The sequence below is a fragment of the Rhinatrema bivittatum genome, chromosome 5 (genome assembly GCF_901001135.1).
Source record: "Rhinatrema bivittatum chromosome 5, aRhiBiv1.1, whole genome shotgun sequence".
Classification (NCBI taxonomy): domain Eukaryota; kingdom Metazoa; phylum Chordata; class Amphibia; order Gymnophiona; family Rhinatrematidae; genus Rhinatrema; species Rhinatrema bivittatum.
The window spans coordinates 277,637,736-277,652,680 of record NC_042619.1 but is presented as its reverse complement, the minus strand read 5'-3'; positions in this window follow the sequence as shown (position 1 = coordinate 277,652,680).

The window sequence follows — 14,945 nt, the reverse complement described above, 5'->3', positions numbered from 1 at the left end:
GATGATGGCATCGAAGGTACCGGTGCAGGCATCAAGGGCATCGATGGATGACTCTGTGGCGCCGATGGACGTATTGGCACCGATGGAAGGGTCGGTAGTGAGGGACGTATTGGTATCGATGACTGAGGCAGAACTCCCGATGGAGGATGCGGAATGGTGTTTCTCCTCCCGATGATGCTGTCAGTAGGGAGGGCATCAGAGCCATCGGAGACCCGGGATCCATCGGTGGAAAAGCAGCCATAAGCGCTTCCATCCTGGATAGCAGCAGTGCCAGCGCAGCCAAAATCGGGTCGATGATTGGTTCCACACGAGGGTGCCGTGTCGGTGCCGGAGGAACCTGAAGATGTTGCATCGCCTTGTCGATGGCCTCCTGAACCATCCGGTCCAGTTCTTCTCAGAGACCTGAGAAAACAGCCCCGGCTCCGGAATAGAAGAAGGAGGCAGAGGCATAGCCGGAGGGAACGCCGTTAAAGGCGGAGTTGCGGCTCCCGATCCCCGATCGGGTGAGGGTTGCCTCAGTGACTCGGTCGCAGTAATGGTCGGTGCCTTTCCTGGACGTGGTCTCTTCGACAGCGGGCTCGGACGATGGCAAAGTGTTATGAAGTCCTCAGTTTAGTGGACCCTTAGGCCAACCTGGAGTCTGGGAAGGTGTTCAAAGTCTCTAGAATACCGCAGGCCGGGAGGCAGATGGTCTAGGCTGGATTGTAGAGGTGCTCTTCACCCTGGAAGCTGGTGCACCCCTGGGAGAAGCCCGTAGGAGCCCAGCCGCTGGGACTTAGGTGGCTTCACCCTTGGAAGCCGGAGCCCCCCGGGATGAGCCCATAGGGGCCCGGCTGCTGGGACTTAGGCAGGTCGTAGATCAGGACAGGGAACTGGAACTAGATTAGAACAGTAGACAGGAACTGTAGCAAGACTCAGGTACTGGAACCAGACTAGAACAGTAGACAGGAACTGTAGCAAGACTCGGGTACTGAATCCACTGTGACCTTAGAGTCCACTGCATGACTCTCATGGCAAGACAAGCCATTGGAGTGACATGTGACATGTACTGAGGATGCCATGTGTCCCCAGCAAAACTAGGAAGTGACGTGCAGTTGAGCGCTGTTGAGACTGCAGTTGATGAGCGAGAGAAGTGAGAGTGAGAGCTCGTTCTCGAGGAAGAAATGCTTTCACTTTGAAGGTGTCCAAGTCTGCTCCTATGAACGACAGGGTTTGTGATGGGACCAAGTTGAACTTTGGGTAATTGATGAGAAACCCTAGGGAGATCAGGGTATGCAAGGTGAGACGTAAGGATGTCAAAACAGCTTGCTGGGTGGGGAGCCCTGATCAACCAATCATAGATGTGGACACCTTGAGTTCTGAGGAATGGTGCCACTACTACAAGGCATTTGGTGAAGACTCGTGGTGCAGATGCCAGGCCGAATGGTAGCACTTGGTATTGATAGTGCTTTGGGCCTACCAGAAATCGCAGAAATTTGCGATGAGACGGAGTTATTGCGATGTGTGTAAGCATCCTGGAGGTCTAGAAGCACAGCCAGTCTTCCCTTTGCAGAAGTGGAAGGAGGAACCCAAGTTTACCATCTTGAACTTTTCTCGTTGTAGGTACTTGTTTAAGGTGCAAAGGTCCAGTACTGGGTGAACACCACCTGACATTTTTGGGAATAGAAAGTACCAAGAATAGAAGCCGAGGCCCTGTTGGTATTAGGGCACTGGTTCGATTGCTCTGGATCGTAGGAGGAGGGAGACGTCCTGATCCAGGAGTGGTGAGTGATCGGATGTTCCCCATGTCAGCCCGAGGGTGGGGAGTCCGATGGAATGGCAAAAACGTTGAGATGATAACCTTGAGTGATTATGGAAAGCACCCACTGGTCTGAGGTGATTGTGTGCCAGATGTTGCTGAAGTGGCACAATCGACCTCTCACTGGTACATGCAGTAGTGGAGGCTGAATGCTGCTCTCTAGGAAAGAGTCAAAAACTAGACGCTGGACCTGGTTGAGGGGTTGTCTGTGTTTTTTGCCCGCGACGTTGCCTGGACTGGCCTTTTAGGTAAGGCATAGTGGAGCGACCTTTGAACTGTGAAGGATATGATTTCCTTTGCCGGTAGAAAGACTTTTTGGAATCCTTTCTGAATGTTTGCTTAGCAGGACATTCAGAAGGCAACAAGGAGAGTTGGCGGCGAAGAGTCTCATAGTGATCTTTGAGTTGTGCCACTGCTTGTTGTATCTGTTTGCCAAAAGATTGCCACCAGAGCAAGGCAAATCAGACAGTCTGTCCTGGACCTCAGGTCATAGGTCCAAAGACTTTAGCCAGGCCCACCTCCTTACAGAAATAGCTGTTGCTGATACCCTGGAAGCGGTGTAAAAAATGTCATATGCTGATCTTATTTCATGTTTGCCCGCCTCTAATCCTTTTTGAGCCAGGGCATATAATTTCTCTTGAAACTGCTGAGGTAGGGACTCAGCAAAGTCCTGCATTTGCTTAAAGCGGACCCTGTTATACTGCGTCATATAAAGTTGGTAAAAGGCAATGCAGGATATGAGCATTGACCCGTGGAAGACACGCCGACCCATGGCATCCAGGAACTTTTGCTCCTTCCCAGGAGGGAAAGAAGAATGAGGCTTGGAGCGTCGGGCCTTCTTTTGGGCTGACTCAATAACCACTGAATGGTGATCCAATTGGGTTTTTTCGAAACCTGGAGTTGACTGGACTAGGTATGTGGTTTCTGCTTTTCGGTTGACTGGTGCCACTGACCCAGGTTGCTCCCAATTCCTCTTCAGAAGATCCAGGAGGACATCATGGATAGGGATAGAGGTGATTTCTTTAGGAGCATCCAGAAATTGCAGAAGTTCCATCATATGATGTCTATCATCCTGTTCTGTCTGAAGTTGGAAAGGAACTAATTCAGACATTTTCTTCACAAAATTGATGAAGGACAAGTCCTCTGGAAGAGAATGCTTCCTGCTTTTGGCAGGAGAGGGTGGTGATGGTAAGTCATCGGTATCCGGGGATGAGTCATCGGTTCATGTATCATAGGGATCATCACCAGCACCCCTAGGATCCTTAGAAGGATGGAATGTTGGTAGTCCTTAAGGTCCTGGATGAGGCACCGAGGGCATCGAGGGAATCACCGGCGGCATTGATGGAGGCACCGAGGGCATCGAGGGAATCACCGGTAGCATCGATGGAGGTACCGAGGGCATCGATGGAGGCATTGGAAGGATACCCATAAGAACATAAAAAATTGCCATGCTGGGTCAGACCAAAGATCCATCAAGCCCAGCATCCTGTTTCCAACAGAAGCCAAACCAGGCTACAGGAACCTGGCAATTACTCAAACACTAACAAGATACCATGCCACTGATGCAATTAATAGCAATGGCTATTCCCAAAGTAAATTTGATTAATAGCCATTAATGGACTTCTCCTCCAAGAACTTATCCAAACCTTTTTTGAACCCAGCTACACTAACTGCACTAACCATATGCTCTGGCAACAAATTCCAGAGCTTTATTGTGCATTGAGTGAAAAAGAATTTTCTACGATTAGGAATGTGCTACTTGCTAACTTCATGGAATGCCCCCTAGTCCTTCAATTATTCGAAAGTGTAAATAACTGATTCACATCTACTTGTTCAAGACCTCTCATGATCTTAAAGACCTCTATCATATCCCCCCTCAGCCATCTCTTCTCCAAGCTGAACAGCCCTAACCTCTTCAGCCTTTCCTCCTAGGGGAGCTGTTCCATCCCCTTTATCATTTTGGTTGCCCTTCTTTGTACCTTCTCCATCGCAACTATATCTTTTTTGAGATGCGGCGACCAGAATTGTACACAGTATTCCAGGTGCGGTCTCAACATGGAGCGATATAGAGGCATTATGACATTTTCCGTTTTATTAACCATTCCCTTCCTAATAATTCCTAACATTCTGTTTGTTTTTTTGACTGCTGCAGCACACTGAGCCGACAATTTTAAAGTATTATCCACTATGATGCCTAGATCTTTTTCCTGGGTAGTAGCTCCTAATATGGAACCTAACATCATGTAACTACAGCAAGGGTTATTTTTCCCTATATGAAACACCTTGCACTTGTCCACATTAAATTTCATCTGCCATTTGGATGCCCAATCTTCCAGTCTTGCAAGTCTTCCTGTAATGTATCACAATCCGCTTGTGATTTAACTACTCTGAATAATTTTGTATCATCCGCAAATTTGATAACCTCACTCATCGTATTCCTTTCCAGATCATTTATATATATATATTGAAAAGCACTTGTCCAAGTACAGATCCCTGAGGCACTCCACTGTTTACCCTTTTCCACTGAGAAAATTGACCATTTAATCCTACTCTCTGTTTCCTGTCTTTTAACCAGTTTGTAATGCACAAAAGGACATCGTCTCCTATCCCATGACTTTTTAGTTTTCTTAGAAACCTCTCATGAGGGACTTTGTCGAACGCCTTCTGAAAATCCAAATACACTATATCTACCGGTTCACCTTTATCCACATGTTTATTGACCTCGATGGAGGAAGTAACGGTGTTTCTCCTTCTTCTATCGATGAGAGAGGAATTGGGGAGGAGGGCATCGTGTCCATCGGTGCCTCCTGGATCCATCGGTGGAAAAGTGGAAAGCAGCACTGCCGTCCTCGACAGTAGTGGTGCCAGCGGTACCGGAATAGGATTGGTAACCGGTTCAGGAATCGGCACCAACGTCGGAGGAATCTTAAAGCCTTGCATCGCTCTGCCGATGGCCTCTTGAATCATCTGATTCAGTTCGTTTCAGAAACCTGGAGCGTGAAGCCCTGATGCCGGAGGAAGAGGTGGAGGTGTAGCCGGAGGGACCATCGTTGGAGGTGGAATCACGGCTCCTATCATCTGTCCCGGTGAAGGTTGCCTCGGTGACCCGGAGCCAGATAGGAACGGGGCCTTTTCTGGACGGGCTTTCTTTGGCGGCAGTTCAGAAGATGGTGATGTCGAGGGCTTGCCTGCGTCGATGGTCTGAGACCTAATGTGTTGATATCGATGCTTTTCTCAACGATCTCCTCGGTCCTTTTCATAAGGAAGAAAAGAGGGAGTTGATGGCTGCGGAGTTGTCGATGCTGGACAGACACCGGTCAGTGCCCGATACTGGCGCGACATAGACGGTGTCGGCTTGGACGACGTTGATCCTATGGACGGCATCGGAGTTTGAGACCGAAAGAGAAGTTCCATTTTCTTCATTCTAGCCTTGCGACCTTTTGGTGTCATAAGGGCACATTTGGTGCAAGTAATGACATCATGCACGCTACCTAAACACATTACACAGACCTTGTGAGGGTCGGTAATGGACATTGTGTGAGTGCAGTCGGGGCATTGACGGAACCCCGACGCCATGACCTTTGAAAAAATTTAGCCGCGGTGCGGTCAATGGCCAGTGGGCCGCGAGGGCCGAACTCGACGGGAATCGACCGGAATCGGGTAAAAAACTTAACGGACCACCGCGGAAGTAAAAAATTAAAGAGGGGACCCCTGTGGGGTATTAAATTATGAAGTAATTCCGTGAGGAAAATTCCTGTCAGGAATCTCTGTAGAGCTCCTTAACATGCGTGGCTACTGCTGCGCGGAAAAAAGAAGACTGAAGGGGGACCCCTGCTGGTTGCAGGGTTAATGCCATCCTGGGCATGCCCAGTAGGTGCCAGTCAAAGTTCTAGAAACTTTGACAAAAGTTTTCCGTGACTGGGCTCCATCCTGTGATGTCACCCATATGTGAGGACTACCATCTTGCTTCTCCTGTGAGAACAACTATATCAGAGGCCTTAACCTACTTTGGATATTTTTAATAAATATACTTAGCTAACTTTCTCCAAGACTTTAGGAGATTACCTTCTGTTTCACTCTGGAGCAGTCTTTGGCTGAAGTTCTTGGAGACAGTCTTAGGTGAAGAGGGCGTGCTTTCTTCGTCCCTATTACTGACTGGGCTTTGACCTGAGAAACCAGGAACAGAGAGGAATCTCTTACGAACAGATGTCTTGTCTCAAACACAGGAACTCTCTCTTACAGCTGAGAAGGGAAAAGGTGGTGTCAGGTGTTGATGGTCTTTCTTTTAGTCACCCTCTTTTATCCTCTCTACCCTACTTTGAACAGCTCAGACATGCATATGTAAACAGCTCTATAGTCAAGCAGTGGGACAGATGTAGGTTTTTTCTTCATTTCAGAGTGCTGGCCCCCCTTTCTCCATCAGTGCAGGGGTTACTGCTCCCGATGCTTGGAAATCAGGTCTGGTGTCAGGTCACATCTTGACTGGCGCTGCTCTGCAATGAAAGTGCTTTTATGTGACCTGTTGGTAGATTAAGTTGTTTTCAGAGTCCATCTGTGAACCCCTTTCTCGGATTGGTTGTTTCTTGTTTCCAGGTAGATTAATTGTTTCTGTGTCTCTGACCTGTGGCTGTCCTGGGGTCACTTACTTCATATGTGAAAAGAAGCTCATAGCCCTTAAATCAGACAAGCATATAAGATAACCTGGGTAGTATTGTTGTCCTGGTCAAAAGTTCCATATCTTTTTTTTGTTGAAACATACATATCAGCAGCCATCTTTTAAAGCCTATGTCCCTCTAAGGTCAGTATTCATAGAAGTTAGAATATATATTTTTACAGTGAAATCTCTGGTATCTCTACACAACCAAAAGCCTTTAAAAAAAAGCTTTAAAACCCATTTGCTTAAAGCTGCATTTGACCTTCCATCATAGGCTTTTATAAATACTCTGGTCTTATTGTGAATTATGAATCAATGGGCAAATCTGAATAATGATCAGTCAGATTCGTCATGTTTTTGTCTTGTAATTGATTTTATTTGTCTTACTGAATTTTATGTATGTATTTTTGTACTCCGAACTATGGAGGGTCAGGTAATAAATATTTTAAATAAATAATAATAAAATAAAGATCAGATAATTCCAGTGGGAGGAATGGATGGAAATATGAATATAAGCATCCTTTAAATCGAAATTATATATCCTCCGAATGAAGGGAGGATTGTGTGGAGGGATTTCATTTTGAACTTCTCCTGAAGTATATGCTTGTTCAGGCTTCTTAAATACAGGATGGATTTCAGTCCCCCAGACTTTTTGGGGATAAGGAAAGAGCAAGAACAGAAACTTTTGAGATGATGATGGTTGGAATCGGTTCTATTGACTGTTGTTCGAAGAATGATTCCACCTCTAGACAGAATTGCTTCAAGTGATCTAGACTGAAGGCTGAGCGATGGAAAAGTATGGGAAACTGCTAGAAACACAAGCAATATTCATAATCTTGAGAATCTAATGTTCTATGGTGATCTTGTGCCACTTTTCCAGGCAGTGCTGGATTCTCTACCATACTAGAAAGAATGGTTAATGGGTTGGGAAAGTGGTCAAAAACCTGGTCCATGTTCAGGCTGGAGCTATTACTTTGGTTTAGGCTGACTGCTGTTGAATGTGAGCCAGAAGTTGTTGCTATTGCAGAAGTAGAGATGACATCCAGTATCATTGGAATTTGCCAAAAATACAGTCTTTTAAAAATGTATCGAGAGCATCTTACAGAAGAATGTTGCTCTGGTCCCTTTTATAGGGAGTGCATCACAACATGTTACTCTACTTGAGCAATTATTTCTCTGAGATTTTCAATGAAAAGGTAATCATCCAGGCAAGAGATGTCTGCCAACTTTTCATAGACATTGTCGTGTAGATTACTGGCTCTCAACCAAGCCATGCAATGTGCTCCAATGGATGCTGTCGAGGTACATGCTGTGGTATTGAATGTGTCATAAATGGATCAACTAAGATAATGTATACATTCCTCTACATTAAGGAATGGCTGAGGGTATGTGACTCCCCTTTTACTGGGTGGAAGGAAAGGCTCAGTTTCTTTATATAATTGTGTAAGTATTGAACCATGTAGAATTGATGGGCGGAGATCTGTGCACTTAGCATAGAGGCTTGGAACACCTTGTAACCAAAATTGTCCAGAGTATCATTTCCTGTCAAACTATCTGAGTATATCCTTGTTTTCTTTGCTTTTTTAAGAGCTGAATCTATTATAACTGAATGGTAAGGTACAATGTCCCAAACCTCGGGGATATTTGCACTCTATATTTGAAGTCTTTCTTGGTGACAGGAGCACAAGAAAAGCAAAATTGCTTACCTTGTAATAGGTGTTATCCCAGGACAGCAGGATGTAGTCCTCACATAAGGGTGACATCAGTAATGGAGCCCTATCACGGAAAACTTTCTGTCAAAGTTTCTAAAAAGCTTTGACTGACACTGGCACAACTGAGTGTACTGAGCATGCCCAGCATGCTATGATTCCTGCGTCCACAGGGTTCTCCCTTCAGTCTCATTTGTAGCATTATGCGTAAGCGAAAATATAAAAGAAAATAATGAAACGTATAGGACCCAACTCCGCGGGGTGGCGGGTGGGTTCTGTGAGGACTACATCCTGCTGTCCTGGGATAACACCTATTACAAGGTAAGCAATTTTGCTTTATTTATTATTATTATTATTATTATTATTATTTAACATTTTTATATACCGGCATCATGTCGGTTCACAAATAACTGAGAAAGGAAATTACATTGAACAAGGGGGTTTAACTGGGAGAAATTGGATAATAATTGGATAATAATTGGATAATAAAGAACAAGGTAAATAGCGAAGGACAAGAGATAGAGTAAGCATGCATGGATAACTTAATTGGAACGATATGGATTCAAAATTACATATGTAAACTTATTTACAAAGTTGGGGGGGAGGGGTGAGGGGAGAGGGAACGGGGGGGAGAATAGATGAGAAAGAGGAGGTAAAGATAAGAGAGGGATTGATAAGGTAAAGAAGGCGGGGAGGGGGAGGCTGTAGAGGCTAAAGGAGGGGAGGGGGGGGAGTGGGAGGGGGGGAGTGAGGGGGAGCATAGGGTGTGCTGGAAGGGTTTCCAGGGTGGGAAAGGTGGGAAGGGCTGTATGGAGAATGCAGGTTCCTATATGCGCGGGAGGCCTAGGGTTGAGAGGAGTTGGGGTAGGCCTGTTTAAACAGCCATGTTTTTATTCCTTTTTTGAAGTGGCTCAGGGATGGCTTTATCCCAGGACAAGCAGGATGCTAGTCCTCACATATGGGTGATTAGCAAGCTATAGGCTGAGACATTTTGTAGTGAATCAACATTGCAGTATTGTTGGTAAAAATGAGGCAGCCAAAATCACAGCAGGTTGGATGTAGAAGGAGTTGGGAATATATTGGAAACAAGTTCTGTAAGATAGATTGTCTAAAGACCAAATCTTGTCGTTCTTCTTTGCCCAAGAAATAATGAGCTGCAAAGGTGTGAAGGGAACTCCATGTTGCAGCTTTACATATGGTAATAATGGGCACTGAACGATAGTGTACTACAGATGTAGACATAGACGTTACTATGTGTGCTTTTACTCGCCCTTGGAGAGGAACTTTTGCTTTTTCATAACATTTTTCGATACAGTCTGTTAGGCAGTTGGAGAGAGTCAGTTTTACTACCGCGACTCTTGGTTTATTTTTTGTGAAAAGAAACAAAGAGTTGGTTGGATGTCCTATGGACCGCCGTGCGGTTCAGGTAAAAAGCTAGTGCACGTTTTCAGTCTAAGGTGTATAAGACTCTCTCCTTGGTTAGAGAGAGGCCTTGAAAAGAAAGTAGGCAAGACTATTGACTGATTAAGTGAAAATCTGTTACTACGTTTGGTAGGAATTTGGGGTGAATGCAAAGGACTACTCTGTCATGCAGGAACCTTATGTAGGGTGAGTATGTGACGAGAGGTTGCAACTCACTGACCCTCCTAGCCGATGTAATGGCTACTAAGAAAATTACTTTCCATGTAAGAAATTTATTGCCGCAGGAATGTAGTATACTTAGGTCCCATTTAATGACCAGTGGTCGAATGGGAGGCTTAAGGTGAAGTAAGCTTCTCATAACCCGACATACTAGGGGTTACACTGTTATTGGCATATCCCCTATTTCCTTGTGGTATGCTGCTATGGTATTTAGGTGTACCCTTACAGAGGATGTCTGGAGACCAGAATCCGAAAGGTGATATAGGTAATCTAGTACACAAGGAGTGGGGCATGAAAAAAGGTGAAAAACATGTTTGTGTGCACCACTTGGTATATCTAGTCCACTAAAAGTGGTAAGGTTAACGTGCGGAAGGCTTTCATGAAGCTACGAGAACTTTAGAGACTTGTGTTGAAAGATTAAGTGGTTGCACAATTTCCACATTCAAGCTGTCAGGGCAAGAGTTGTTAGGTTGGGATGATGCAACTTGTCCTGGTTCCGAGTTACGAGAGTGGGCGCTGTGCCCAGGTGAACTGGTCTCTGATCTAGAGGTCGAAGAATATGGGAAACCATACTTGTTGAGGCAGTATAGGGCTAAGAGGACTATTGTTCCTCTGTCCTGTTGTGAGTTCACGAGAGTTTTGGGTATGAAGTAAAGGAAGCATACTGGTCTTGGGCAGGACGTGGGCCTGAGGAACAGTGAACTCTGTCCTGGTTCAGCATTATAAGAGTGCTGGCTATGAGAGGTAGCGGAAGATACACATTTAGGAGGCCCTTGATGGAAGAAAGGATTCTATGGGAACACAGTGGAACCATGTGTAGGTAGTAGAATCTGTGCACCGTATGGTTCGATTCGGAAGCAGAGGGCAAGTTTGGTTGACCTCCGTGCTAGAAGATTTCTCTTGCTACACATGTCCAAGACCATTCGAAAGGATGGACCTATCTGGAGATGGTTTGCTAGTGCGTTCAGTAAGTGTCTGAGATCAGTGGCCCGAGGATGCATAGAATGAGCAAGGGCTAAGGAGAAAGCTGTGCAGCTTCACTGCAGAGCAGCTAAGATGTTGTGCATGCTTGTATGTTGGAAAGCACATTGTCCCTATGCTGTCTGTCTGTATGCACAAAGAATTGTTGCAGAGGCAGTATTGGAAGGCATAAGGGTATAACGCATGGTACAAGATCCAGGAAGTTTATGTGGAACTGCTTGGAGTGGAATAGACGCATATTGGGTTGAGAAGATTTGTGGTCAAACTTACAACCTGAAGTAAATGTGAGCATGAGCAGGATCAGACTAGGATTTTGGTTCTAAATCCGTGATATAGAGAGGGACGAAAGCGGTTGAATAGCTTAAACCCACTGATAATGGAATTTCACTGAATCTAACTCATAGCAGTTTTGGTCTATAAGGAAAGTGCATAGTGAAAAAACCTCAGAGCCCGATAATATAAAATTTTGGGGGGCTAAGGTTATGGAATATGTGCGCAGGGACATGGAGGAATGTATTAGAATGTCTGCGCGGATGCGGGACAGGAAGGTCATTGTGACTGTGGTGTCCAGAAGTGTATAAGGGAATTATAGCAGTGGCAGTAATCTCAGATAGTGGACTGCCTGTGGTTATGCAGCTGTCCATGCAAGGAAAGCATGAATGATGTTGGACTCCATAGAGAAACAGCAGTCACCGATATTGATTCAATGAAATACCCCAGTTGCCGAAGCTGGTGTCACTGGCAGAGCTTGGAATTGTAATATTGTTGACTCACCATGAGGCACATAGAAAAAATAGAGGTAATGTACTTATTGCATTTCGGAAGCATGGTAACGAGAGATACCATTTTACCTGTGCCTTCTGAAGAAAGTTGGTATTTCTGAGGTCCAGGATGGAGCCCTACTTTTTGTTGAAAGAAAGAATAATGTAATTAAAAACTCCCCAACCCCCCTCTTCCCCCCTCTGCGCTTTGAAGCGTGTAGGGGAGTGTACCGGAAACCTTGGTACAAGGTGGGGGTGGCTGCTCTAATATCCGGCCAGTTGGAAAACCGGGAGGTGTCCAACTGGAGGGGTTGATGTAATCTGGATATCATGTAACCTCCTACAGGAGTGAGAGTGGTAAAGTCTTACCCGCATTTCTGAGTGCTGTACAAGGAGACATCGAGACCTGTAGCAGGCTTCGAAGTGGACTTGTAGTTGAGGCAGCATGTGCTGGATCTCGTGTTTAGCAGAACAGCGAATGCACCTGGAACTTTGGTACCGAAACAGGAACCAAAAGCTAGAGCATTCTTCAGTACAGAGCCACGTTGCTGAAAAAGGGAGGAAGCCCTGATGCAATCCCAAAGAAAAGAAAGAGAGGTTCTCCTGGTATTGTGGCTGACATAGCTGGCATAGCGATATTTGACACTAATACAGTTCTTGGAAAGTACTTGGAAAGTACATGGTCGTTCAGCGAGGCGCCAGAACCCTCGCTGAACGACCTCCTGCAGTCGATCTCCTGCCGACGCCATTTTCCGTACGAAAACGATTCGCGGCGGGAAATCGCTCCCTGACCCCCGCTGGACCTCCAGGAACTTTTGGCCAGCTTGTGGGGGGCCTCCTGACCCCCACGAGACTTGCCAAAAGTCCAGCGGGGGTCCGGAAGGACCTCCTGCCGTCCAATCGTGTTCGTCTATGGCCGCCGCCATTTTTCGGCGCCATTTTGGAAAATGGAGCCGGCTGAAGACAACAAGATTCAGGAGCAGGAGCCCGTTCCGGACCGCTGCCGTTCCGGACCGCCGCTGGACCCGCAGGTTATTTAAGTCATTTGGGGGGGGTTCGGGAGGGTGGGGGATTTAATTTAAAGGGTCGGGGGTGGGTTTTAGGGGGTTTTAATGTGCCGGTTTTGCGATTTTTCGATTTTTCACGATATTTTACCCCCCCAAACGGCAACAATACGATTCCCTCCCCCTCCCAGCCGAAATCGATCGTTAAGACGATCGAGGACACGATTCACATCCCTATTATGTGGCGGTGTTATGTCGGCATTGATGGTGTCGATGGCGGCCAAAGTGGCCTCAAGAGTAACATAAAAATGTATATGAAAAACGTTGATCACTCGTCCAACAATGTTGACAGTGACGGAGCACTGACGACATCGGCGTAGGTATCTATGGGAACGATGTGGCATCGAATAATCAAAAAACATCGCTGGTTTCAGAAAAAATGATACCGGCATTGACGGAGTCAATAACTGCATCCATAAAAACGTTGGAGATGCCGATGGGAACGACATGGGTGTCGAGATCATCGATGTATGGAGGCGGGCGCCGACAATATCTGTGGTATGGCCACGGGCATCGACGGCATTGATTGGATCGACTCGGGCCATAATGATGTCCATGGCATTTATGCCACGGACATAGGCATTGATGGCACTGACATGGGCACCGATGGAATCAATGTTGCATGGATTTAATTGATGGAATGGACATTGGTATAAGTGGAATCCACTTTGGCATCAATGTCATCTATGGAATTGGGATTGGCATCGATGCCATGCATGTAAATGGCATTGGCATGGATGCCCATCGATGGAAAACAGCCTGGGCATTGATTTCCATTGATGCAAAACAGCCTGGCATCGATGGCCATCGATGGAAAACAGCCTGGCATCGATGGCCATCGATGGAATCGACCTGGCATCGATGCCCATCGATGGAAACCATCTGGCATCGATGCCCATCGATGGAATGGACCTGGCATCAATGGTCATCGATGGAATGGACCTGGCATCGATGCCCATCGATAGAATCCACCTGGCATCGATGCCCATCACTGGAATAGACCTGGTATCGATGCCCATCGATGGAAATAGATGAAAAAGTCCTGGGCATCGATGGCATCCATAAATTAAAGGATGGCATCGATGGAAATGACCCCAACAGCGATGGAAGTGCCCCAGGCAACGGTGGCATCGACCTGAGTATGAATGGCAGAGATGAGACAAGGTATTCGTCGATGGTATCCATCCGGGCAACAATAGCATCGATAAAAGCTAAGGAAATAAATCAGTGCCATGGATGAAACATAGATGGCACTGATAGAAACGATGTAGGGAGGTTGGCATCAGGGTACCGCAGGGGGAGGGGTACCTGTGGCATCTAAAAATGCAAGATGGCCTGAAGGGGGGTACCGACGGTAGCGATGGGGTATCTACTGCACGAAGGTACCAAGGAAAATAAAGGACCTGAATCTACCGGGGCAATGGCGGCACCGGTAACCGTGGAAGTCCCTGTCCCACTAGCGATAATAGCCAAGCAGAGTGTCACAGAGGGACACTTGCAGGCTATGTGTGACTAATTGAAAAATAGGGAGAGGGAAGGCCGCAGTCGTTTGGCTGCCAGAAAGGTGACAGGAACCGACCGAAAAAATATGGCATAGTACTCACCGAATGTCAAATTAAACCAACGCGGAGGGAGACCCGTGCAGGGAAAAGTGTTTGTAAAGTAAAAATGTAAATCTTTCCATGAGGAAAAAAGTGTTAGAATTTATCACAGAGCTCCTATGATTGCTGCAGAGCGGAATAAAGAAGACTGAAGGGAGACCCCTGTGGACGCAGGGATCATAGTATGCTAGGCATGCTCAGTGCACTCAGTGTGTCAGTGTCAGTCAAAGCTTTTTAGAAACTTTGACAGAAAGTTTTCCATGATAGGGCTCCATTACTGATGTCACCCATATGTGAGGACTAGCATCCTGCTTGTCCTGGGATAATACATTTTCCCCTCATCCTCATTTGTAATTCTTCTGGATAATCATATACTGGAATAGCTGCTGATTCTGCCTAACTGACCTTTGCATAGAGATCATTATCCTTGTACACATAAATTCCGAGAGCTTTCCCCAACTCACCCAGAAATTTCAAATAGGAAAAGTCTTCTGATGGAGACAAGTGTTCTAGAGGCTCTGGAAAGCGATTGGAGGGGATTTACATCGATCCCTCTTCAGAGTCTAGAAGTGAGAGAACACTAATATAAAACCTCAATGATAAAGAAGGTGACAGAGAAGAGGTCCTTGGTTGCCTTGGAGAGGTTTGCTCCTGATGTGTATCCTCTGAGTTGGACTCCACTGCAAGTGAATGCCAAGGGCTAGAACCATCTTGTTGGGGTCCTGATAGAGTATCT